Here is a 24741-nt window from a genome sequence, read left to right on the forward strand (position 1 = left end):
CGTGTACCTATTTTACGTAAGTTGTGGGGGGGGGGGGGGGTTGTTTTGGGGAAGAAGACCTGACAGCGAGGTCATCGGTCTCATCGGATTAGGGAAGGATGGGGAAGGAAGTCGGCCGTGCCCTTTCAGAGGAACAATCCCGGCATTTGCCTGAAGTGATTTAGGGAAATCACGGAAAACCTAAATCAGGAAGCTGGACGCGGGATTGAACCGTCGTCCTCTCGAATGCGAGTCCAGTGTCTAACCACTGCGCCACCTCGCTCGGTTTTTACATAAGTGGTATGCCCTCTAGTATTATGGGCAACTCTAAAAGTATTTCTGTTTGCTGATGACACTAGCTCGGTAGTAAACGATGTTGCGTGCAACACTGGCTCGTTTTCCAATAGTGCAGTTGATGACCTAAGTTCATGGCCTGTAGAAAATGAACTAACGCTAAATCACAGTAAGGCCAAGTTTTTACAGTTTCAAACACACAGTTCAACAAATCATAACGTTTTAATTTCACAGAATAGGCATATGATTAGTGAAACTGAACAGTGCAGATTTCTAGGTGTTCAGGTAGATAGTAAACTGTAGTGGAAAGCCCACGTTCGGAATGTTGTTCAATGACTTATTGCTGTCATTTTTACTATTCTAACGGTATCTGAAGTGAGTGATAGTTCTGAACGAAAATTAGTCTACTTTGCTTATTTTCATTCGCTTATGTCGTGTGGTGTTATATTCTGGTGTAACTCTTCCCATTCCAAAGGGATATTTATGACTCAGAAACGGGTGGTTTGGCCAAAAAGTGGTGTAAATGCACGAACCACTTGTCGACCGCTGTTCATGAAACTGGGTATTTTGACATTGGCCTCTCAATATAAATACACAACTGGTCATTAAAATTGCTACATCCCGAAGATGACGTGCTACAGACGCGAAATATAACCGACAGGAAGAAGATGCTGTGATATGCAAATGATTAGCTTTTAAGAGCATTCACACAAGGTTGGCGCCGGTGGAAACACCTTCAACGAGCTGACATGAGGAAAGTTTCCAACCGATTTCTCATATACAAACAGCAGTTGACCGGCGATGCCTGGTGAAAGGTCGTTGTGATGCCTCGTGTAAGGAGGAGAAATGCGTACCACCACGTTTCCGACTTTGATAAAGGTAGGATTGTAACTTCTCGCAATTGCCGTTTATCGTATTGCGACATTGTAGCTCGCGTTGGTCGAGATCCAATGATTGTTAGCAGAATTTGGAATCGGTGGGTTCAGGAGTGTAATACGGAACGCCGTTGTTGGATCCCAACGACCTCGTATCACTAGCAGTCGAGATGACAGGCATCTTATCTGCATGGCTGTAACGGATTGTGCAGCCACATCTCGATCCCTGAGTCAACAGATGGGGACGTTTGCAAGACAACGACCATCTGCACGAGCAGTTCGACGATGTTTGCAGCAGGGTCGACTAGTAGCTCGGAGATCATGGCTGCGGTTACCCTTGACACTGCATAACAGACAGGAGCGCCAGCGATGGTGTACTCAACGACGAACCTGGGTGCACGAATGGCAAAACGTCATTTTTGCGGATGAATCCAGGTTATGTTTACGACATTATGATAGTCGCATCCATGTTTGGCGACAACGCGGTGAACGCACATGACATTCGTCATCGCCATACTGGCGTATCACCCGGCATGATGGTGTGGGGTGCCATTGGTTACACGTCTCGGTCACCTCTTGTTCGCGTTGACGGCATTTTGAACAGTGGAGGTTACATTTCAGATGTGCTACGATCCGTGGCTCTACCCTTCATTCGACCCCTGCGAAACCTTACATTTGAGCAGGATAATGCACGACCGCATACTGCAGGTCCTGTACGGGCCTTTCTGGACACAGAAAATGTTCGACTGCTGCCCTGGCCAGCACATTCTCGAGATCTCTCAGCAATTGCAGACGACTGGTCAATGGTGGCCGAGCAACTGACTCGTCACAATACACCGTCACTACTCTTGGAGAACTGTGGTATCGTGTTAAAGCTGCATGAGTAGCTGTACCTGTACACGCCATCCTAGCTCTGTTTGGGTCAATGCCCAGGCGTATCAAGGCCGTTATTACGGCCAGAGGTGGTTGTTCTGGGTGCTGATTTCTCAGGATCTATGCGTCCAAGCTGGCTGGTGTGGCCGAGCGGTTCTAGACGCTTCAGTCCGGAACCGCACGACCGCTACCGTCGCAGGTTCGAGTCCTGCCTCGGGCAAGGATGTGTGTGATGTCCTTATGCTAGTTAGTTTTAAGTAGTTCCAAGTTATATGGAACTGATGACCTCAGATGTTAAGTCCAATAGTGCTCAGAGCCATTTTTTATGCACCAAATTGAATGAAAATTTAATCACATGTTAGTTATAGTATAATATCTTTGTCCAATGAATACCCGTTTATCATCTCCATTTCTTTTTGATGTAGTAATTTTAATGGCCAGTAGTGTATTTCTTACTGTCATTTCTTGTTAACAATAGTAGCTTAGTTCCAAGAAATAGCAGCTTTCACTCAGTTAATACTCGCCAGAAATCAAATGTGTATTTTGCTCAGACTTCGTTAACTGTTGTGCAGAAAGGTGCGCTGTGTACTGCTGCATCCATTTTCAATAAGCTACCTCTGAAATTTAAAAAAATTAGCAGTAATCTACGCACTTTCAAATCGGAACTGATGAGTTTCCTAACGTGTCACTCCTTCAATTCTGTCGAGGAGTTCCTTGAAAAAGTAAGCTGATTGTTGTTGTATTGTTGATTGCGTTTATTTACACTTATGGATTGACTTTTGTCGGGTTCATAAACATTTAATTTTTATCTGTTATTACTTTTATGTTATTATTTCATGTAATAACATGTTCCATGACCTTGGAGATTTGCTCCTCAGTTCGCTTTTACGGAACTTGACGTGTAAATAAAATAAATAAAAATCTTAATAATAAACATTAAGATCAAGCACTGTTAGTGCATCTTTAGTAGGCCTCGCTTGAAAATGAACCTCTAAGAGTTCAAAACCAGTCGCCTGATAACTCCTGCAAATGTTGAGAGAACTTCGATTAACGCTTAAGTTTCTGTTCCCTTTCAACGAAATACTGAAACTGAAGAATGTAATTTATTCAGTCTATCATTATCCTTGTCTTACTTCGCCTTACACTCAGTCAGTGTTCAGTCTGATCGAATCTTCATTGCACTCATGGTATCATGCAACTGTTTCTCAGTATCACTTAAGGTAATAACGATTTCAGTGATGTTAATCATAGCTATCGTTTCATTCTGATTTTTACAATTGCTGCTGAACAAGTCTTCTATTTCTATCTGTCTTCTTGGAAGTACAGGTTGAAATCTAGATTAGATAGCTGCACTTTTTAATCGTAGCACTCTTCTTTGTCTTCGGTTCTTAATGATATCCCTTGGAATTTGTACATCTTGTAACAATACAGCAAAATAATTTGTCATCCTTACGAGAAACCAAACTAATTCCGTGACACCACTTCTATCCGATTAATTATCTATGCTTTGCGAGGAAGAGAGTCCACGAACATCTCGTGGTATGCCTTATCCATCTGAGGCCACTCACTGATAATTAGATCCAGTAGAAACTAAAGTGCGGGGATATCTAAATAGTCCGAGGCATTTTCCGGGTGATGTAGCGGGACAGTAAGAAAAGTCGCCGGCTGCGGTGGCCGTGCAGTTCTAGGCGCTGCAGTCCGGAACCGCGGGACTGCTACGGTTGCTGGTTCGAATCCTGCCTCGGGCATGGATGTGTGTAATGTCCTTAGGTTTGTTAGTTTTAAGAAGTTCTTAATTCTTACCTCAGCTGTTAAGTCGCATAGTGCTCAGAGCCATTTGAACCATTTTTAAGAAAAGTCTCCTGAGTGTTCTTTAAATTGGGAGCGAATACACGCTATCTTGTGAACACGAATTTTGTCATCCTGGGAAACGCTACGTGATCACAACGCAGTACCATGAAGATGTAGATGAAAAGGTAATACTTCGTCCCAAAGTGTAGCGAAATAAATTTGAAGCTGAAGTTTATGGTAACCTAAATGACTGCGGATTCACAACGCTCAAAATACCACAGAACCAATTCAGACTTGAGCTTTATTCTTAAGACAGTGTAATTTAATGAGATGTGTGTGACGTCGATGCACTAGACGCCTTGCATCATTGGAAAAGCATCGGGCCTGGTGGCCTGGTGGCCTGTTGGTAAAGCTAGTCCCAGGAAGCTAAGAGGTAGTGGGTTCGAATTCCGGTAGAAACCACGAACTTTTCTGTTTGTCTTTAACCTAGCCTGTCACGTTTCCAAGTTGGCCCACCACACTGGACTGATTTTATACATACTTAGATCTATTTTTTTTTCTTTACGGGCTTTTGGGTCGTGCCCATTTAGTAATGTCAATTATGGAACGTCAAATAAGACGATATCAAAGTGACGACAACACAAAACCCAGTCCCCGGGAGTTTAGAGTCTCTGACACGGGCAGGAATCGAACGAACCCAGACCCACTCGGTCAGCAATCCACTGCGTTTACCGCTCAGCTGGGGGACACACGTACACAGCACTTGACTACCACGACCTACGCCACCAGTGGAGGACCACGTGAGGATCTGGCACTTGTTCTACACCGTCTACTGTATTCCGAAGTGACCTGTGTCCTTCTTTAACAGGATAACAAGTATTTAGTTCAGTGAGCTTAAATCTCCAGTGTTTCCCCCTAACTTATACATTGCAAACATATTTACATTGTCAAATTATTTTTCTAGTACGATAAATTCTGTAAAGGATTCTGAATTTTTCTTAAATTTTGCCACCAGTGGAGGACCACGTGAGGATCTGGCACTTGTTCTACACCGTCTACTGTATTCCGAAGTGACCTGTGTCCTTCTTTAACAGGATAACAAGTATTTAGTTCAGTGAGCTTAAATCTCCAGTGTTTCCCCCTAACTTATACATTGCAAACATATTTACATTGTCAAATTATTTTTCTAGTACGATAAATTCTGTAAAGGATTCTGAATTTTTCTTAAATTTTGCCTCTCGCACAATTCCACAACTGCCTCTCTGGTACTTTCACGTTACCTAGCACCATACTGACCGTAGTCTAACATATTCTAAATTTTCTCTTCCTTTCTTCTGTATGCTTATCTTAGCTTTTTGGTTCCATGAGCTGTTAAGATGACCCTGCAATAACACAAATTTCTTCTCATTTTGACATCTTTCGGGTTGTGTGGTAGGTATTTTTCCGAACTTTAGATTGCATTACTCTGGTCTGATGGATTGTGCACACTAACTAGAGTTGGTTGTCACTTCTTCCTGTTATTTCAGAAATTCCGCAAGTATGTTAAGTATTCCCTTTACTTCTTCCTCCAAGGTGACCTCGATTTCTTTTTCTACCTCATCATCAGGCAGTCGCTCCCCTTGTAGAGACCATTGATGTACCCCTTCTACCATCACTGCTCTCTCCTCGTCGTACAACAGTCTTAATGCCTTGCATTTTACTTCAGAGAAAGTTATTTTTACTTTTCTATATGCCGAATCTACGATCCTTACCTTTCCGTTCTATTCAGTTTTCCCCTGTTCTTCCTACAGCATTTTCTCTTTACCTTCTCTGCACTCCCTTTCAGTTTCATTCGTAAGTGTCTTATCTGCTGTATACCTTTCTTTTCTTGAACATGTATGAATTTCCTTCCCTTATCGCTCAATTGAAGTTTGATATTTCTTCTGTTAGGCAAGGTTTCTTCTTTCAATTTCACTTGACTAATTCCTGCTACATCTGCACTGAGCATCTGCTTTCATTTTAAAGATTTTCTAGTTTCTCTACTTCTCCTTGACTCTCTACTTCTCGACTCTTAGACTGTTACCCTTCCGTCGATCTGTCAAACTTTTTCTCATGTCACCTCTCATGGAGTTCTGAATGGTGGCTAATCCGATTTTTTTTGGCAATGGAGGGTACGTCAGCACCTTTATACGTCTTTATACAGTGCTTTACGTTGCTTTCTTCGTCTCATATTGTTGATAATTCCTGATTCTACTGTTTATAGGGAAGTTTCTCACATCGGGGGGAATATGGAGCCGTAAACTTCTAGTCTCTCTCTCCTGCCCTCTTGGACAGGGTCGCTGCCAGAATGAGTGAGGCTCCTTTTGCTGGAACTCTTGGGATGCTATTGCAGCTTAATTTTTATCAAAAGCTTCACAGTGTTTGGGACTGAACCCGTGACGTATGCCTATAACATTTTTTCTGGATTAAATTAGATACGGGCGATGAAATGGACGACTAGGATGGTCGCCAAAGGCGTTACTGAGTTTAGCGTGCATCTTCCACAAGCTGACTTCGTTTGTTAACGGCAGCTGCTGCCAATTCCGATCACACACCTTTTTCTAACCAGATTACATGTAGTCACAGCGTTCGTCTTTCACATGCACTGGGTCTTTATCTTAAATGCTACACAGCGGAAAATTCCACTAAACGAAAGATCAATCATGAATGGCAAATCCTGTGGAGCTCTGGACACTTTTCGTTACGTTCCTAGTACCTCACTTTTAACGCTCAACTACGTGGTACACCGCGCATAAAACTGCTCTGATGCCCCCTTCCCATCAGATGTCGTATCTATGAGCCAACTCTTCGTGAGTGAAACATTTACCGGTAATATTCGACAGGTACTGTGGTCGGGTGGATTCATTCTGGCAAAATAAGGCCAAGCAGTTCCACTAGGTGCCGAAACTGTGGATTTTTAGTGTGTTTCCGACTCCGCTTCAGTTTCTCACATTTCGGTTTCTCACATTTCCTGGAATTAAGGAACACCTGTAGGCTAGGAGAAGCCACTTATCTATCCACACCACTGCTTCGGCAGGCAACCATACCTGTGGTGATCAATCGCTGTAACAACTACAAGGTGGGTGAAAGAAAACTGGTTCTACCATTTGCCGATAGTATATAGGGTGTCCCAGCTATCTTGTCCACCCAAAATATCTCTGGAACAATAAAAGCTATTGGAAAACGACTTTCACCGGTATCAATGTAGGGCTGGGGCCCATGAATGTACATATTTGGAAACATTCTAAAACGAAATCATATGTGTTTTTAACACAAACTTATGTTTTTTAAAATGGACCGCCTATTTTTTTTCAGCAATCCATAGCATGACAAAGCACATACACAATGGCGTCGATTGCATCGCAATATTCCCATTACATTCCGAGATATTGAGACGCGAAGTTGACGCTTGAAACACCCGACATGCGCTGCTATAGCACGTCTTGAGGCTCAGGGGTGAACCCCATGCTGCCCGTAATCACGATGTGATTGACATGCGTCATCACACCTCCATACTTATCAAGAGGTCGGAAACCAATAATACGGTCTGCTGCCATCCTACACTAACGTCGTACATTCCAGCAGGTGTTTATCCCATAAGCTAGGGGTGATGCGGTTCTGTAACATATCTGTGTACCGTAACGTTAGTCACAAAGTTAACTTCGCTTATCGTTAATCCATGACTAAAAAGGTAATGCCGTTCAACGTTAAAACTTTACTTTACTTTAGATCTAGCGCAAGTGACAGTTAATCATTCACTCGTAATAGTAAAATTCATGTTGATGGTTTTAGTGAAACGAGCAAGTGGACTAAAAGTTTTACCGTTGTTTAGGTAAAAGTGTTTTGATTTGGGAGTACAGGTAGAACATAGAAGATGAATGTAAACATGTTTAACCAATTAGTTTTATTATCACATAATTATCAATGTTATGTTTATCGAATGCGTTAAATGACAAATTGTTGCAAACAAATGTTTCTTAACATCACTGGGTAAAATGGCCCTTTGTAGAAATTTCCACTGTGATACAAGCACTACATACTAAACATAGCGTTCACATCTCATGCTCAAAGTGATACCCATTGGCATGCATACATAGGGTAACTCTGCGGATGAAGCATGCCCTACTTCGTGCTACTGTTTCCTCCTTGATGGCTTTACAAGCATGAATAATGCGTTGCTTTATGTCCTCTGGTGTTGTTGGTTCATGTTGGTAAACAGCATCCTTCACTGCTCCCCAAAGAAAATAATCCAGCGGTGTAAGGTCCGGGAGTTCGGGCAGGCCACCTAATTGGGCCACCTCGTCCAATCCACCTACCAGGGAACTTACGGTTCAGAAGTCGTCGTCCTCGTAAGGCGTTATGTGCTGGGCATCCGTCATGCTGATACCACATGACCATTCTCCGGTTCAGAGGTACGGTGTCCAAGAGAACAGGAAGATTGTGTCGTATAAATCTGGAGCATTGTCTGCCATTTTGGATGCCATTTATAAAGAAAGGACCGATAATGGTATCTCCAGTAATCCCACACCAAACATTAACTTTCCACGGACGTTGATGCTCTACCTGTCGGAGCCATTTTGGATTGTCTGCGGACCAATAATGCGTATTCCTCACATTGACAATTCCTTGGTTGAAGAATGATGCCTCGTCGGTAAAGAGAACACCTGTAAAAAAATTAGGATTAGTCAGACGTTTTTGCTGAGCCCACCGACAAAATGTCATAATGTTACCCTATTGCGGAAGTCATTTCCATGAAGATCCTGGTGTAAATGAACATGGTAAGGATGAAATTTATGACGTTTAAGAATACGCTGTGCTCTTAATTTCGACACACCAACTTCACGTTCAATTTGACGTGTACTGATTTGAGGATTCACAGCTATGGTTGCGAGCACAGCAACGCTAGGACGTTCATCTGCGCGTGTTCTAGGACGATGTCGGATTTAAGCTTCCCGTTTCACGAAGACTAGATGTGAGACGACCAAACATCCCGCGCGAAGGCGATGGCTTCTCAGGGAATCGTCTTCTGTACAGTCGTTCTGCCTGAACAGCATTTCGTCCAACTACAACAGGGTACAGTACAGGTATGTAGAGTAGGGTAGAAAACAGACATATTAACTTAATAATCATAATGTTCGCTGACGGTACTATCAACAAACAAGCAATCTCATAACGTATATCCCGTCAACGTACATTCTCCATAGATCAGCAGCATTTCTACCATATCTTCATGTGTGTACATTATACTGTACAGTATAAGTTCCACAACACAACGTTTATTCACAATGTATAGTACCTCCGTGCCGTCACTAGATTAGTCTGATGCACGACTACACTGGCAAGCGGTGTACTGCTCGCCAAAGCAACAACAAATGGGATGCTCGGAGGGTGGTGGAGTACAGGAGTTGTGCATGGGTCGCAAATCATAAACAAGGCGAAGTGGTAACTGTGGCAGTAATGGGAACTACGTTGGACACTTGACTAGGTACAGCCAGGCCCTGCGCGACAGGCACAATGGGTCATATAACGCATTAGATAAACCTTATTTTGGGTGTGGAGGATAAATAAGACAATCTGGCGGGTGTATACCGATCGGTACTGGTTCATATTGTGTACGTCGATACGTAAAACGTGCAAGAGGGAAACCATTATGTGCTTATGAGAGTTGTTGGCAGCAGACCGTATTATTCGTTTCGGACCTCTTGATATGTATGGAGGTGTTATTACGCATGTCAATCACATCGCGGTTACGGGCAGCATGGGGTTCACGCCTGAGCCTCAGGAAGTGCGCTAGCAGCGCATGTCGGGTGTTTCAAGCGTTAACTTCGCGTCTCAATATCTCGGGATGTAATGGGAATATTGCGATGCAATCAACGCCATTGTGTATGTGCTTTGTCATACTACGGATTGCTGAAGAAAAAATATAGGTGGTCCATTTGAAAAAAAAACTTAAGTTTGTGTTAAAAACACATATGATTTCGTTTTAGAATGTTTCCAAATATGTACATTCATGGGCCCCAGCCCTACATTGATACCGGTGAAAGTCGTTTTCCAATGGCTGTTATTGTTCCAGAGATATTTTGGGTGGACAAGATAACTGGGACACCCTGTATATTGGGTTGCCTATCTTCCTCGGAATAAATAAATTAGCGGAAGAAAGGTTTCAACGTCTCTTTCTTTATTCCTCTCCCAATTGCACTGTCTCCACATTTTCCCTAGCACTGTTCTATCACTGTCAAATATGGTCCAATGCCCCTTTGTCCCATTGCCATTTTCTCCTTTGCCCTTTCTGTACCACAACCACTGTCTACTATCTTTCACTATTTATCAATCTTCTGTCTCTTTCCCACTATCACTGTCTCCTTTTTCTCTGCGGATAGAAAAACGCGAATGTGTTCGCCACCAGAATTTTTCTGGAAAAATTTTAAAGGTGCTGGGGAAGGTAGAATGAGGCACCTGGAACCCAATTATTCACTCACTCTTTTCTCATAAGCATCTTTTGTGTTATAAAAGAAGGATTTTTCTCCTGGTTCCCTTCTTTTCCCTGCTACAGCAGGCCGTATTGCTAATATGGAAATAACTTTTGGGTCAGTTAAATTTTAATAGTTTACTTACGTCAAAATGAGAGAGCACAGAACTAATTTTACACATCAGACCAGATTGCAAGTGCACAAAAATTTTCCATGTGCTACCGTTGGGTTCAGAGATCTCTTCTGATGACAGCGGAGACTCTTTACAGTATATTTCTCCGTGCTACGTCACTTTAAAAATTACGCTTTCATCCCACACCGTGTTTTACATGTACAAGTTTTCAAGGCGTTCCTAGATTCTGGTCTTACGAATATATAAAAAAAAATTACACTCATTTTCTGTGCTTGAGCGGCTCGGTTTGGGAACGAAAATAAGTTATAAAACCTCTTATTTGGATTTTCAAAGGAACCGCCATGAACTAATGTTGCGTCCCAAAGCCCCTTAAGGCCAACCGCGAACGACAGCAAACGCAAAAACATCCAACACATTTCTCTATTTGTCTAAGCAGGAGAAAACGTGTAGTAATCATAATTTGACCCTACGATGCAGGATTCTTCTGCTAGGTATACAAATGATTCCTAGCTGACTATCTACCGAGAACGCTACTTTCCCGTCAGCGATAGAACCCGAGAAATGAGCGCCGAAGGAATCGCGTTTTATGGCGTGTCGTTTCGGAACAAATAAGGTAGCGCACTTTGTCGCATCCGCAGCGATAAATAAAAATTCCCCTCGTAAAGCAGTTTTACTGGAGGAACAGTGTGCTTCCTGAGCAGTGGTTGCGGTCTCACCTGGCAGTCCTTCTCCGTGTCCTGCTGCTGCCGCCTCTTCCGTCGTTCGTACATCTCGGAGAGAGACTCCGTGGCCGCGACAGAGAAGCGCAGGCCGGGCTGCGCGCTGGTCGCCTCCCCGGGAACGTGGCCTGCACAGTTAATGGCGCGCAGTCATCAATGTGCAGGTAATACTCCGAGACCATTGTCAGCAGCACTCACATTGTGGCTTTACACAGCCCATCGACTAGAAACTGATTGTGACGTTGTCTCTCAGACAGACTGGTTCAGTTATCATAATATTGTGTCTATCTCTTCGCCTACCTCTGCGCAAATCATTATCTTCTACATGAACATCTATATACATACGCCACAAGCCGCTCTGCTTGGCAGAGGGAGCTCTGTACCACTAGTAGTCACTTTCTTTCCTGCCCCTCTCGCAAATAAAGGGACCTAAAAATGACTGTGTACAATGAAGAGCCAAAGAAACTGGTACACTCACTTAAATTCGCGTAGGGACCACCGAGCACGCAGAAGTGCCGCAGCACGACGTCGCATCGACTCGACTAATATCTGAAGTATTACTGGAGGGATCTGACATCATGAATCCTGCAGGGCTGTACATAAATCCGTAATAGTACGTAAGAGTGCGTGAGTGTGGAGATGTCTTATGAACAGCACGTTGCAAGGCATCCCAGATATGCTGTGGAGTTTGGTGGCCATCGGAAGTATTTCAACACAGGAAAGTGTTCCTGGAGACATTCTATAGCAGTTCTGGACCTGTGCGGTGTCGCATTGCCCAATTCCGTCGGAATGCACAATGGATATTAATGGATGTAGGTGATCGGACAGGATGCTAACGTACATCTCATCTGGCAGAGTGGTATCTAGACGTATCAGGGCTCCCATAGCACTCCAACTGCACACGCCCCACACTATTGCAGAGCCTCCACCAGCTTTAACAGTCCTCTGCTGACATGCAGGGTCCATGGGTTCATGAGGTCTTCCCCATACCCGTACACATCCAGTCGCTCGATATAATTTGAAACGAAATCCGTCATGTTTCCCGTCATCAACAGACCAAAGTCGATGTAGAAGCGTCCATGCGGGGAGTAAACCTTTGAGTCCTGCAGTCGTCAAGGGTACACGAGTGAGTCTTCGGCTCCGAAAGCCCATATCGATAATGTTCCGTCGGGTGCTTCGCACGCTGACACTTGTTGATGGCCCAGCATTGAAATCTGCAGCAGTTTGCGAAAGGGTTTGCAGTTCTGTCACGCTGAACGCTTCTCTTCATTCGTCGTCGGTGCCTTTCTTCCCAGATATTTTTCCAGCCTCAGCGATGTCAGAGATTTGATGTTTTACCGGATTCCCAAAATTCTAGGTACACTCCTGAAATGGTCGTACGGGAAAATCCGCACGTCATCGCTACCTGGGAGATGGTGTTTACCATTGCTCGTGGGTCGGCTGTAACACGACGTTCAGACTCTCGCGGTGGTCTCGCGGTTCTAGGCGCGCAGTCCGCAACCGGGCGACTGCTACGGTGGCAGGTTCGAATCCTGCCTCGGGCATGGATGTGTCCATAGGTTAGTTAGGTTTAAGTAGTTCTAAGTTCTAGGGGACTGATGACCACAGCAGTTGAGAACCATAGTGCTCAGAGCCATTTTTGAACGTTCAGACTCACTAAAATCTTGATAACCTACTACTGTAGCAGCAGCTGCCGATCTAACAACTGCGCCAGACTCTTGTTGTCTTATTTAAGCGTTGCCGACCGCAGCTCCGTATTCTGCCCTTTTGGATATCATTGTATTAGAATATGCGTGCCTACACCTGTTTCGTTGGCGCATTAGTGCATATATATCTCCCTATGAGCGCTAATTTCCTCGTGGTCCTTGTGCAGAATGTACGCAGTAGAATGGCCCGGCAGTTAGCTACAAATGCTGGTTCTCTAAATATTCTAAGCTGTGTTCCTTCAAAAGAACGTCGCCTTTACTCCAGGGATTCCCATGTGATTTCCCGAAGCGTCTCGCTTGTACCTCCGTGTTATTCGAACCTAACGGTAACAAATCTAGCTGCCCGCCACTGAACTGCTTCGATGTCTTCCGTTAATCAGCACTGGCTCAGATCCCAAACACAGTACGCAAGAATAGTCGCACTAGCCGCCTGCATAAGGAGTCCTTTATAATCGAATAACAGTTTCCCAAAAAGTGACCACTAAACGGTAGTTGACCATTCGCTTTCCCTATAACACACTCGTTCCGTTTAATATCGTTTTGCAGCGTTATTCCTAGTTGTTTAAACGAAGTCACTGTGTCATGCAGTACACTACTAATGCTGTATTCGAACATTACGCGTTTGTCCCTCCTATTCATCCGTATTTACTTAGATTTTTATACATTTGGAGCTAGCGCCAATCATGTCACCAACTAGGAATTTTGTCTGAGTCTTCTTGCACCCTCCTACGGACACTCACCTCCAACACTTTCGAGTACACCGCAGCACCATCAGCAAACCACCGAAATCGCTGCAAGCCCTATCCGCCAAATCATTTATGTATATAGAGAATATCACACCTCCTCCGTGCACTCTCGAAGACAACCTTGTATCGCCGTCGAGGCAGTCTGCAATTGGGCACCGTGTCAAATGCTGTTCGGGAATGTAGAAATGTCGAACCTACCTGGGCCCTTCATCCACAGTTCGCAGTATTTCATGTGAGAAAATCGTAAGCCAAGTTTCACACGAGCGACGCTTTCTCAAACCATGTCGACAGAAGCTTTTTGATCTCAAGGATATTTCTTATACCTCTACTTAGAATATGTTCAAGAACTCCGCGGCAGGCCAAAGTTAAGTATATTGATCTGATATTTTTCGGGTCCTTTTTTTTGCCCTTCTTATATATAGAAGACGTAATCGGCCTCTTACTTAGCTTGCATTTACTACGAATCTGTCGCCGAGCACGAAGTCCCAAGCCACTGGAATAAAGCGAATGTGGTTCCTTTATATCAGAAGGGTAAGAGAATAGATCCGTAGTCTAATTTTCTTAATGCCAGATTGCTGAAGAAATCTTGAGAATGTTCCAAGTCTTAACATAACCAGTTTGTTGAGAGATAAAAGCTTCTGTCCGCAGAACAACTGGAATTAGAAAACATCGCTGGTACGAAACTACTAAAACAAAGTATCTCTTCGCTTCCTGGAGAGATTCTGCTGTTAAAGAGAAATACTTCAAGCTGAATAGTGTCAGCTAAGAGGGTTGTGAGCAGTTGTAACAGATAGTAGCGCTGGTAACCGATGAAGCGAAATAAAAACGTAAAAGCCAGGTTTGCCGCGGTAAATGGAGTTTACTGCGGCATGATTAAGATTACTCAGTCACGTGCCCTGAGAAGAAATTGAAGGTGACTGTCTACCGTACGGCAATAGGGCCGGTGATAGTGAATGCTTCAGATACACGGACAATGGCTGTGGTAGGAGTTCCTGAGAAGATGGGAGAAAAAATATTCAGACAGATTTTTGCGCAAGTGAGTGAGTTACGGTAGTGCTGAATACGGAAAAATAAGGATCTGAGAGAACTATACGGTTATGGTAAACTACTTTCGGAAATCAGAAGCAACATATGATGGTGGCTGGGCCATGTAGAGAGAATGTTGGAGGGTAGATATGTCAACAAGGTCTACGGATGAAATCCAGGTAGCAGAAGGTGCAAAGGGGGAGCACAGAAAGGTTGATTTGATGATCTGAAGGATGAAGTGAGAAAGAGAGTAACAAGAAGAAGGACGAAGCGAGCAGAAGTTCGTCAAGATTGCGCTACGATTGTCAGAGAGGTCAAGGCCCTACATGGTCTGTACCGCCAAGGAGAAAGTAAGCAACCTCGAGCAAAACTCTGCTCGCCCTGTCGTCAGTTGACGTTCTGCGAAGTGCGGATGGAGGGTAACAGGCAGCTTCCATATTCCTAGATTTGTGTAATTCGTTTGACATGGTGCCTCACTATAGACTTTTGTACTGTTAACGGAAGTCCGAGCATACTGAGTAGGTCTCCAGGTGCGTGGGTGGCTGCGAGAAATTTTAAATAATAGAATCCAGAATCGGCGGAGAGTGTTCATCAGGAACGAAGGTATCGTCAGTAGTATGTCAGGGGTCTGTGATAGGACCGCTCTTGTTTTCTGTGCACATGAAAGATCTCACAGACAGGGCGAGCAGCAGTTTGCGGCAGTTTGCTATGACGCTGTGGTTAACGGGAAACTAAGGTCGTTGAATGGTTATATAGAAGGATACTCGCTAGGCCAGTAGTTGACTTCGGTTTGTTAGGAGAATTCTAGGACAGTGTTCTTCATGTATATGGGAGGCCACGTATAGAATACCAGAGCAACCCATTCTTGAGTACTGCTCGAGTGTTTTGGATCCCAACTAGATCGCATTAAAGGAAGACTTCGAATAGATTCGTAGGCGTGCTGCTAGATACGTTACCGGTAGGTTCGATTAGCACGTGAACATTACGGAGATGTTCCGTGAACTCAAATCGGAAATCCTGGAACGAAGGCTACGTTCTTTTCGCGAAGTACTACTGAGGAAATCCAGAGAAATGACAGATGCGTCTGACTTTAGAACGATTCTGCTGCCGCAGACGTACATAGCGGGTAAGTAGAATGAAGTTAGGCTAAGAGAGATTAGCAGTCGTACGGGAGCATACAGATAGTCGTTTTTCCCTGTTTCCACTTGCGAGCGAAAACGGAAAGGAAATGACAAGTAGTAGTACAAGGTACCCTCCACGATTGCTGAGCATGTGTGTAGATATAGATGTAGATTAGGAAAAAGAACAAAGTGCATAGTATTAACCAAAACGATAGGCAGTTCACTGTCAGCTGTTAGAAACACAGGAGTCGAAACGTTAGGCTGAAGAAGTTATGACTAAAACTCAAAACCCATATGCCCCAACACAAGGTAACGATAGCCAAGAAGCCTTTCAGTGTATGTACCAAAGTATCACTCACTAGCACCCAGTCGTCAGGCGACAAGTGGCTCACCGGGACCATCCGACCGCCGTGTCATCCTCAGTGAGAATGCGGATAGGAGGGGCATGTGGTCAGCACACCACTCTTCTGGCCGTTGTAATTGTTTTCTTTGACCGGAGCCGCTACCATTCGGTCGAACAGCTCCTCAATTGGCATCATAAGGCTGAGTGTACTCCGAAAAATGGCAACAGTGCATGGTGGTCCGAATGGTCACCCATCCAAGTCCCGGCCACGCCCGACGGTGCGTAATTTCGATGATCTGACACCAACTGGTGTATCCACTGCGCCATGTTTAAAACTAGCCCAGGTACAATACACGTTTACCGAAGCAAGTTTGTTTCAGAAACATCCAATTATCGAGTTCAGTACATTCTGTCTGTACCCATTTGCTGCTGCAATATTAGATAAGAAACACCTCCTAATGTCCTACAAAACTACATTTATTTGATCACGAATCGCCTTTCGGTACCGATGCATATATAATTATTATATTACTATATTAAATCATAAAATTATTAGATATCCATGAGTATAATTGTTTTTCTGACATCTCTGACCATAGGTTTCGGTTTTAATGAAATGTAAATTCTTGATTTTATATTTCTTACCTCAGTGAAGATTAGAGCGCTAATAATTAATAAAGGGCTTCAGAATTCTGCAAGGATTTTTCAGTGCGCATCAACTGCGGCAGACAAATGGTAATTTTAGTACTGATAACTTCTATGGGCGTGAAGTGCATACGTCTAAATTAGTTCTAGAATGGAAGACGAGAATTTACAGACAGTTATAAGACACAGGAAAGAGGAAACAGTGAGATATAAACCTTATCAGTCAGTAGCGGCGGTGAATCAAACACAGGTTTAATCTCGTGAGTGGCCCTCCGTTTACCTCCGTTTTGGCCATAGAATCCAAAATCTTGGTTTGCACAGGAGGAACCAAATTTCCTCTATAATGGAATAACGAATGTTAAGACAGAGTTCTCGTATGTGGACAGCCATTTAGGACAAAATTATGGAAACACCGCTAGAAATGAATGATATAGCCCTAAATGCCGATGTTAGCAAAGCCTGACGGTTTAGCTGTAACATTTGATCGTGAACGGCACCTATGCAATGTACTCAATACTTTGCAGCTGTCACTCATGGTCGTAATGGTGTTATGTGTAATTTTGGTGTGTAAAAAGGTACTGTACTGAAGATTTGTCCCACAAAGAGACAAAGAGGGAAAACATCTTGCCCCTAAATCACAACGTATACAAAAGTGTGTTCAAAATGGCTCGGAGCACCATGGGACTTAACAGCTTAGGTCATCAGTCCCCTAGAACTTAGAACTACTTAAACCTAACTAACCTAAGGACATCACACACATCCATGCCCGAGGCAGGGTTCGAACCTGCGACAGTAGCAGTCCCGCGGTTCCGGACTGCAGCGCTAGAACCGCACAACCACCGCGGCCGGCCAAAAGTGTGTGTTGAGTGATTGTAGCAGACGGTTATTGAAGAGGATTGTGCCGAAAAATAGGGGGACCACTGCTGCAAAAGGAGTCCATATTCAACATTTTGAAAGAATCGCAGCTTATCTCTATTAAGCGGTCGTTTCACTATCCATTCGACGTGCTCGTGGAATTACTGGATCCTACAACGAAAATTATGTTTTAACCCACATTTACTTTAATCGAGATTTCTGTGTGGCGAATACTGTAGTTTTGTACGTACCTGCATATCCAGGAATCATCGGATGGCTATACTTGATGATGCCACAGGTGCGGTGCTGCACAATGTCTATGTCACGTTGAGTCGGCCGCTTCTCCTGGAATATGGGAAAAAATAAGTCTTTCTCAAATTAGAGACATTACAACTAAGACAATTCTCTCATTTATGCAGAGCCGCCTTGGCTTATACGCCTGAGAAACTTTCTGGAAATCCTATAAAAGAAACGTAGGTGCTCTTACAGTATGTATATTCTAAAATTTGCGGGAAACTCTTCGTATCAGAAAGGAGACAGCAGTACAACAGTCCACTTCTAACCATTACCCTTTCGTTAGATTCTCTCGGTGACCATATCTGCACATGGTCTCTCTATCGAAGCAAGATGTACATACGTGCGACGAAACCTGGTTGCGAATTATTCCACAAAACATAAACTGTATTCAGATTGTGTGTGTTAGCATAAAAATGCAATGGTTATAGACTGGAAAAAAGCAGAAAATTATCACCGGGCATTTCTTCGAGAGATGTGCAGTAATGCATGTAATGTACAGAATTAGGTTTAAGATGTGGGAGTATAAAATGGATAGCGATCCTGTAGGTGAATCTTGTTTTGTTCGAATATAGCAACAGGAAGACGAACATGGGCTCATGATTCCACCCAGTTGGGGTGGATCTGGGCAGTAAAGATTCCTATGAACATTGTGAAGGTAATAGATTTCCCAGAAGTTTAGTAGTCAAAGTTTTCGGAAATAGATCATTTCGTTGATTGAGAGTGAAATCACGTACCAGTTTTGAATGTAAATGGACAACCCTTAAGAGCAGAATATCTGTTATTTTGTTTTTTCTGCAAAAATAGTCCAAAACTTAAAAGTTTGATTATTATGTAATAGAATTTATTAAGTTCTCGTTTCGTATATTGTACTAGGTTTATCAAAGCAGTAGTTGGCATCATGACGTGCAAAGTAATCGCAGGCGGCAATGAATCATCTGAACGAGCCATGGGGTCAAGGAATTACAACGACTAGGAGATCATAGTAATAAAGTAAATACTGATGTACTGGTGCTCTCGTTTCTCATCGGAAGTTTGGAGTTTGTTAAAAACAACATGTGTCCAGTTGAATAACCTAAGAACACGTTTTGTAAGTAAAGGCATAAGAAAAGCTTTCCTATAAAGCAGAGTTGATGAATTCTGGTTTTGGTAGAAGAAGAGATCTTCTGGAGACAAAAAAAGAATTTTCATCGGGTCGGGGGTTCTCACACTTCTCGGAGCTGAAGACAAGCGACGAAGTAATTTATGAAGTAACTGAACCCTCGCAACATACAAAGCAGGTCTCTAGGTACTACAGTTTATGGCCAATGAGGTATGTTAAGCAGACAGACCTAAAAGCTTGAGCTGTGACTGAATTATGTGACAAACGGTTGCACTGATGTTCCATATAGGTATAAATGATTGGCGATTGGTTTAGGGAACAGTTCAGATTTTCGGTGGTACGAAAAGTGACTCAGCCATAAGAGAAACGATTGCGTTTCTTTGCACGATGAAATAAGAACAACACACGGAGGATACGTGAAAGTAATTAATAATAGGAGCGACGGAAATTCTCGTTGCAGCAAAAAAGTTTCCTGCTGTCCACAAAAAGAGACAGTCTTAAATGAAGTCTTTGGGAAGTGTGACAGTAAGAGACAGAAAGGTATTCCCAATATGAAAACAATCCATTGACCCTCCAGAAAACATATGGTGTAATAGATGCAAAACATCAAGTCAAATTGCTAGAAAGTTACGAATAAGAACCAGGATTCAAATGAAGTAATAGACTTCAGAGAATTATATCCCTCAAAGATACAGATCATAGCAACATACTTACCAGGTTAACATTCTACCAGTTTATGACACACTAGAAATATTCGATTGCACATCAAAAAGTTGGACTGTTACCTGAAAGGTGAATGAAAGAAGTAAATGGTAGAAAAGTTACGTAAGAATAAATGCCACATCAGAGTGGCTTGCTAAGCTTTTGTAGCTCAATAAAAAAAATATACCACCACAAGTAGTGAAAATAGATGATTCTGCTACGAAGACAGTATAATGAGAGTAATGTATCTAAGCTACATGGAAACAAGTAAATTATCTGCGCCACATTCTGATACTAGACCAATGTAAGTTCGCTGTAAATAGTGTCCATGGAGTTAACAAGAAGGGCAACAATTTAATGGAATGTGTAATATGTAATATAAACCAAACTTAAATTAATGGAATCACTACTAGAAATAAGAATTACACCCATAAAGATTTAAAATCACTTTCTTTGGTCGAGAAAGGTGCCCATTGGTAATGAAGACACACTTTTAGTGATCTTCCACTTAGCATATAAAACATAGCTCCTGATAAAGTTTGCGAAGAGAGTGTAGGAACTGTTGGCGGTCAACCCCTTCTTCCACGCTTAAGGATTTCGTAGTAGAAGCAGTTGATGTAGACATTATTAATAGTATCAGTGTACCTGAGTGTTACGCAAAACCTCATTTCTGCACATATTCAGCACTGAAATAATATCAATGTTACTACGTGTTGCAGACTGATTTTTGGTTTGATGATACGTGGATAAGAATTGCCACAATATTTTCTTCAGGCAGCTTTTGAGAACAACAATATTTTGGGAAAATTGCATGACGAAAGCAGTGCTGTTTTGTAAATTAGTAAATGACAACCGGTTCGGTCATAAACTATCTCCAAAGTGGAAAAATATCTTTTACAAAGGCAACATCGCGTGGCATTCATGCTTTTAACCATGAAATGAAGAAAACTGACTACCTGAGAGACGTAAGAAAACCCGCGTACTCAGCAGCGTAACACTGAGTCAATCAAGCACAAGTGGACTACTCCATCTACCTGTGGTTGGTTGAGCCAGTGTTACACTCCTGAGTACATGGGTTTTCTTGCATCTCTCAGGTAGTCTGTGTTCTTCATTTCATGGTTAAAAGCATGAATGCCACGCGATGTGTGCCTTTGTAAAAGATATTTTTTCCACTTTGGAGATAGTTTATGACCGAAACCGGTTATGAAGAAGTGATTTACGAGACAGCACTGTGTTAATCATGCACTTTTCCATATTATCATAACAATTTCCATGTATTAAGCATTTGCATGTATCACGGTAATTTTGTTTCACTTCTTCAACTAAGGGGTAGCACCACTGTACAATTAAAAAGAAACATTTTTACTGGCTTGAATATGCGTTGAACCTTCTAAAATATGAGGCAAAATGTCTAATCCCTGAAAAAAAATATTGTGTGGAACTATGAGTTTTCCTCTAGCACCTCGAATGATCCGATACGGCCTACCAGCGCCAGGTCAATATCTCCTGTAGTGTCTGGGTGCAGTCAGAAGCATTTCAGACCAATAAGACGTTCGCTTGGCGTCAAAAAGCGTCAGTACATGCACAAAAAAGACAATTCGTTTGCTTGGAGTCTTGATTTTTGTGTGCAGTATTAACTTTGGATGATTTATTTGTTCTAGGCGCTTCAGTCTGGAACCGTGCGGCTGCTCCGGTCGCAGGTTCGAATCCTGCCTCGGTCATGGATGTGTGTGATGTCCTTAGCTTAGTTAGGTTTAAGTAGTTCTAAGTCTAGGGGACTGATAACCTCAGATGTTAAGTCCCATAGTGTTCAGAAACATTTGAACCATTTTTTTTTTTAATTTTCGAAAAATCTGTGCGAAGTGGGTTCCCCACCAGCTGACCGCCGAACAGCGCTATACTCAAATGGCCCTGTCTCTGAGTCATCTGCAACGCTATCGTGAGGAGTAGTACGGCTTTCTGTCGCGAACTGTCACAGGTGACGAAACAAGATGTCACCACATTGAACTGGAAACTAAGCAAGCAGTGGAAACACGCGACTCCACCACCTCCAAAGAAATCAAAGGCCGTGAACACCAGTTCTGGTGAGCTCATGATGTCGTTCATTTTTACCACAAGGGTCCACTGCTTTTCGAGTTCCTAGAGTGGGGAACAACCATTAATGCCCAGCGTTATAAAACCACTTCACATAACTTTAGACGAGCCATCAAGTCGAAACGCCGAGGCACGTTGTCCAATGGTGTTATCCTCCTGCATGATAATGCCCGCCCACAAACAGCCAATGCGGTGAAGACGACATTTCAGCAGTTTCGGTGGGAAACGCTAAAACATCCATCGTACAGTCCCGACCTTTCACCGTGTGACTTTCACGTTTTTGGACCTCTAAAACAAGCTATTCACGGACATCGATTCGCAACGGACCAAGAAGTGTGCGACTGGATCCAGGCCTGGATCCGACAGCACCTTGCTAGCTTCTTCTAAGATAGAATCGACCGGCTAGTGTCGTAAGGGGATAAATGTGCCAACAGTTTTTGCGACTGAGTGTGTGTACTGTGTATAACTGCATTTTTGAGTTCATAAAATTGTTACCGTTACTTTACATTAATGACCGAGTTTCATTTGAATGCCCCTCATAGATTATATTGATCTTTTTCTTTTTTCCTGACACAATCTGGCACCGGTTATAGTGCATGCAGCTGATCGCCACATGCCTCGGCTGAATTGCAGCAGTGTTGCCATTTTTTTGTTATTTTGCGACAAAAACTTTTTGAAATGTACTTATGTAGGTGCTCAGTAACTGCCCCAGGTGTTATTTCTCTCTCGTCTTTCGTGCCGCCTTTTTTTTAGGCCACTGCATTGGTGTTACCTCTTAGGTTCTTTGACTTACTCCACATGAGTGAGGACCATTTCATGTAGGATTATGGGAGGATCATTACCATAATTTTTGTCTGTAAATACACTGATAATCCAAAACATTGTGACCGACTGCTTAACAGCGTGGTTCACCTTTGGAGCAGGACACTGCAAAGATTCTGCGCGGCACTGTTCCTCCAGAGCTATGTGGTTCCTGATGTCTACGCAAGGTTCAGGTTTCGTCGGGTTCAGACCAGGCGAATTTCATGGCCAAGACATCAATGTCAGTTCACTGCCATCTCCTCAAGCCAGTGCGGCATGATTTTGGTCTTGTTGCATGGCCGGATATTTTGATGCAAGATGGCATCACAGTCGGGGAAACATATCGTGCATGGAGAGATGCGGGTGGTCCACAATAAGGTTTATGTTACACTCATGTGTCATAGCGCATTCGATTACAACATAGGTTCGGTGAGTTCCTAGGTGAAGGTTCTCCATTGCATAATATTGACGCCTCAAGGCTTTTGGACCAGACGTTTGTCCGGACGACTGCGTGTGCTCAGCTACCCATCGTACTTGTGTACGAAAAAAACCGCCAATCAGCTGGCCAGGTGACACGGATCCATTGATCTACGGTCTATTTTCTGTGAGTCCGTGACGGCTGCAGTTGTTACTGACGGTGCAGTTGGATCAACATCGAAACACGTAGGAGTCGTCTGCTGCAAGGCCCTACCTTCAACGATGTGTGCTGAACGATGAGCTCTGAAACACTGCGACCTGCAGCATCATTGTCCTCTGTCGTTAGATCTGCCACAGATCGCCGCCTGTCCTGCTTTAGAGAGTGGGAACGTGCCCGAGATTCACGTTCTCTGATGAGCCATCGAAATGCGACACCTTGTCGCCCACTCGTTGTTTCCCCACACTTCAACTGCTTTCCCTAGATGATTACGGTGGGAGACAATCTGTCGACCAGCTTCGAGGTGCACGTTTCCAGACTCCAGGCCATATCAATTTGCCATTTATGAAAGTCGCTTATGTCTGTAGATGTACCCATTTGCGTTACACATCGTCACTCGAATGAGTCCCCGTTTGTCTCTGTTCCGCTTACGCAAGAGATTCTTAACCACCTATGGGAAGCTAACATACACCAACAAGCGACAAACGTCGGCAAGCCCCTGCATATTAGTAACGTTGACTGGATATACCAGCTGCTATTAAAGCCGACCAACAGGCTACAGCAGGGAAACTGACGAGCTCGCCCACTGACGCACAAACAAATCGTCAACATCACCCTACACTGTGCATCTGATCTATTGGACACACAAAGATGATGAACCTAACTGTTGCAGGACTGCTGACGCTGACCGAGAGATCAACACTGGGATCCAGCGGCAGCCGCAGAGTAACGGAACCGCACAATTTCAAAGGTATCGACATGCATGATACCCACTACCAACAAAACCCACCCTTGCACGACCTGTCGCAGGCAGCAAGACGTCCGCTACTGCTCTTACTACCGGACCTAACTATCGCAGATGTTTTCTTTTCTTTGGCTCTTGCCTTGGCACTTATTTTCCCCTGCCCTTCAAACCGCTACCCTCCGTTCCACTTTCGCCCCGGCCTATCTCCAGATGAGCGCGTATTAATGGTTAACCTTAACCAGACGTACGCAAACATTGCAGTACCCACATCCTGCGACACCTTAGTGAAAACTAACCCTTATGCAGAGATGGCAGTAGTCCTTTTGAGTTGGCCATCATACCGGTGTGGGCGTGGAGGTGCTTCACATCTTGAGTTGTACATACGAGAGGCCTTCAATAAGTAATGGAGCAAAATTTTTTTCTGAAAGCAGGTTGCTTTCATTCAGGATTCCAATACACTAGGGAAGCGTCCTGGGACCTCTACTGTTCCTGATCTATATAAATGACCTGGGTGACAATCTGAGCAGTTCTCTTAGACTGTTCGCAGATGATGCTGTAATTTACCGTCTAGTAAGGTCATCCGAAGACCAGTATCAGCTGCAAAGCGATTTAGAAAAGATTGCTGTATGGTGTGTCAGGTGGCAGTTGACGCTAAATAACGAAAAGTGTGAGATGATCCACATGAGTTCCAAAAGAAATCCGATGGAATTCGATTACTCGATAAATAGTACAATTCTCAAGGCTGTCAATGCAACTAAGTACCTGGGTGTTAAAA

Source organism: Schistocerca gregaria, chromosome 5, assembly GCF_023897955.1.
Source record: "Schistocerca gregaria isolate iqSchGreg1 chromosome 5, iqSchGreg1.2, whole genome shotgun sequence".
NCBI classification, from domain to species: Eukaryota; Metazoa; Arthropoda; class Insecta; order Orthoptera; family Acrididae; genus Schistocerca; species Schistocerca gregaria.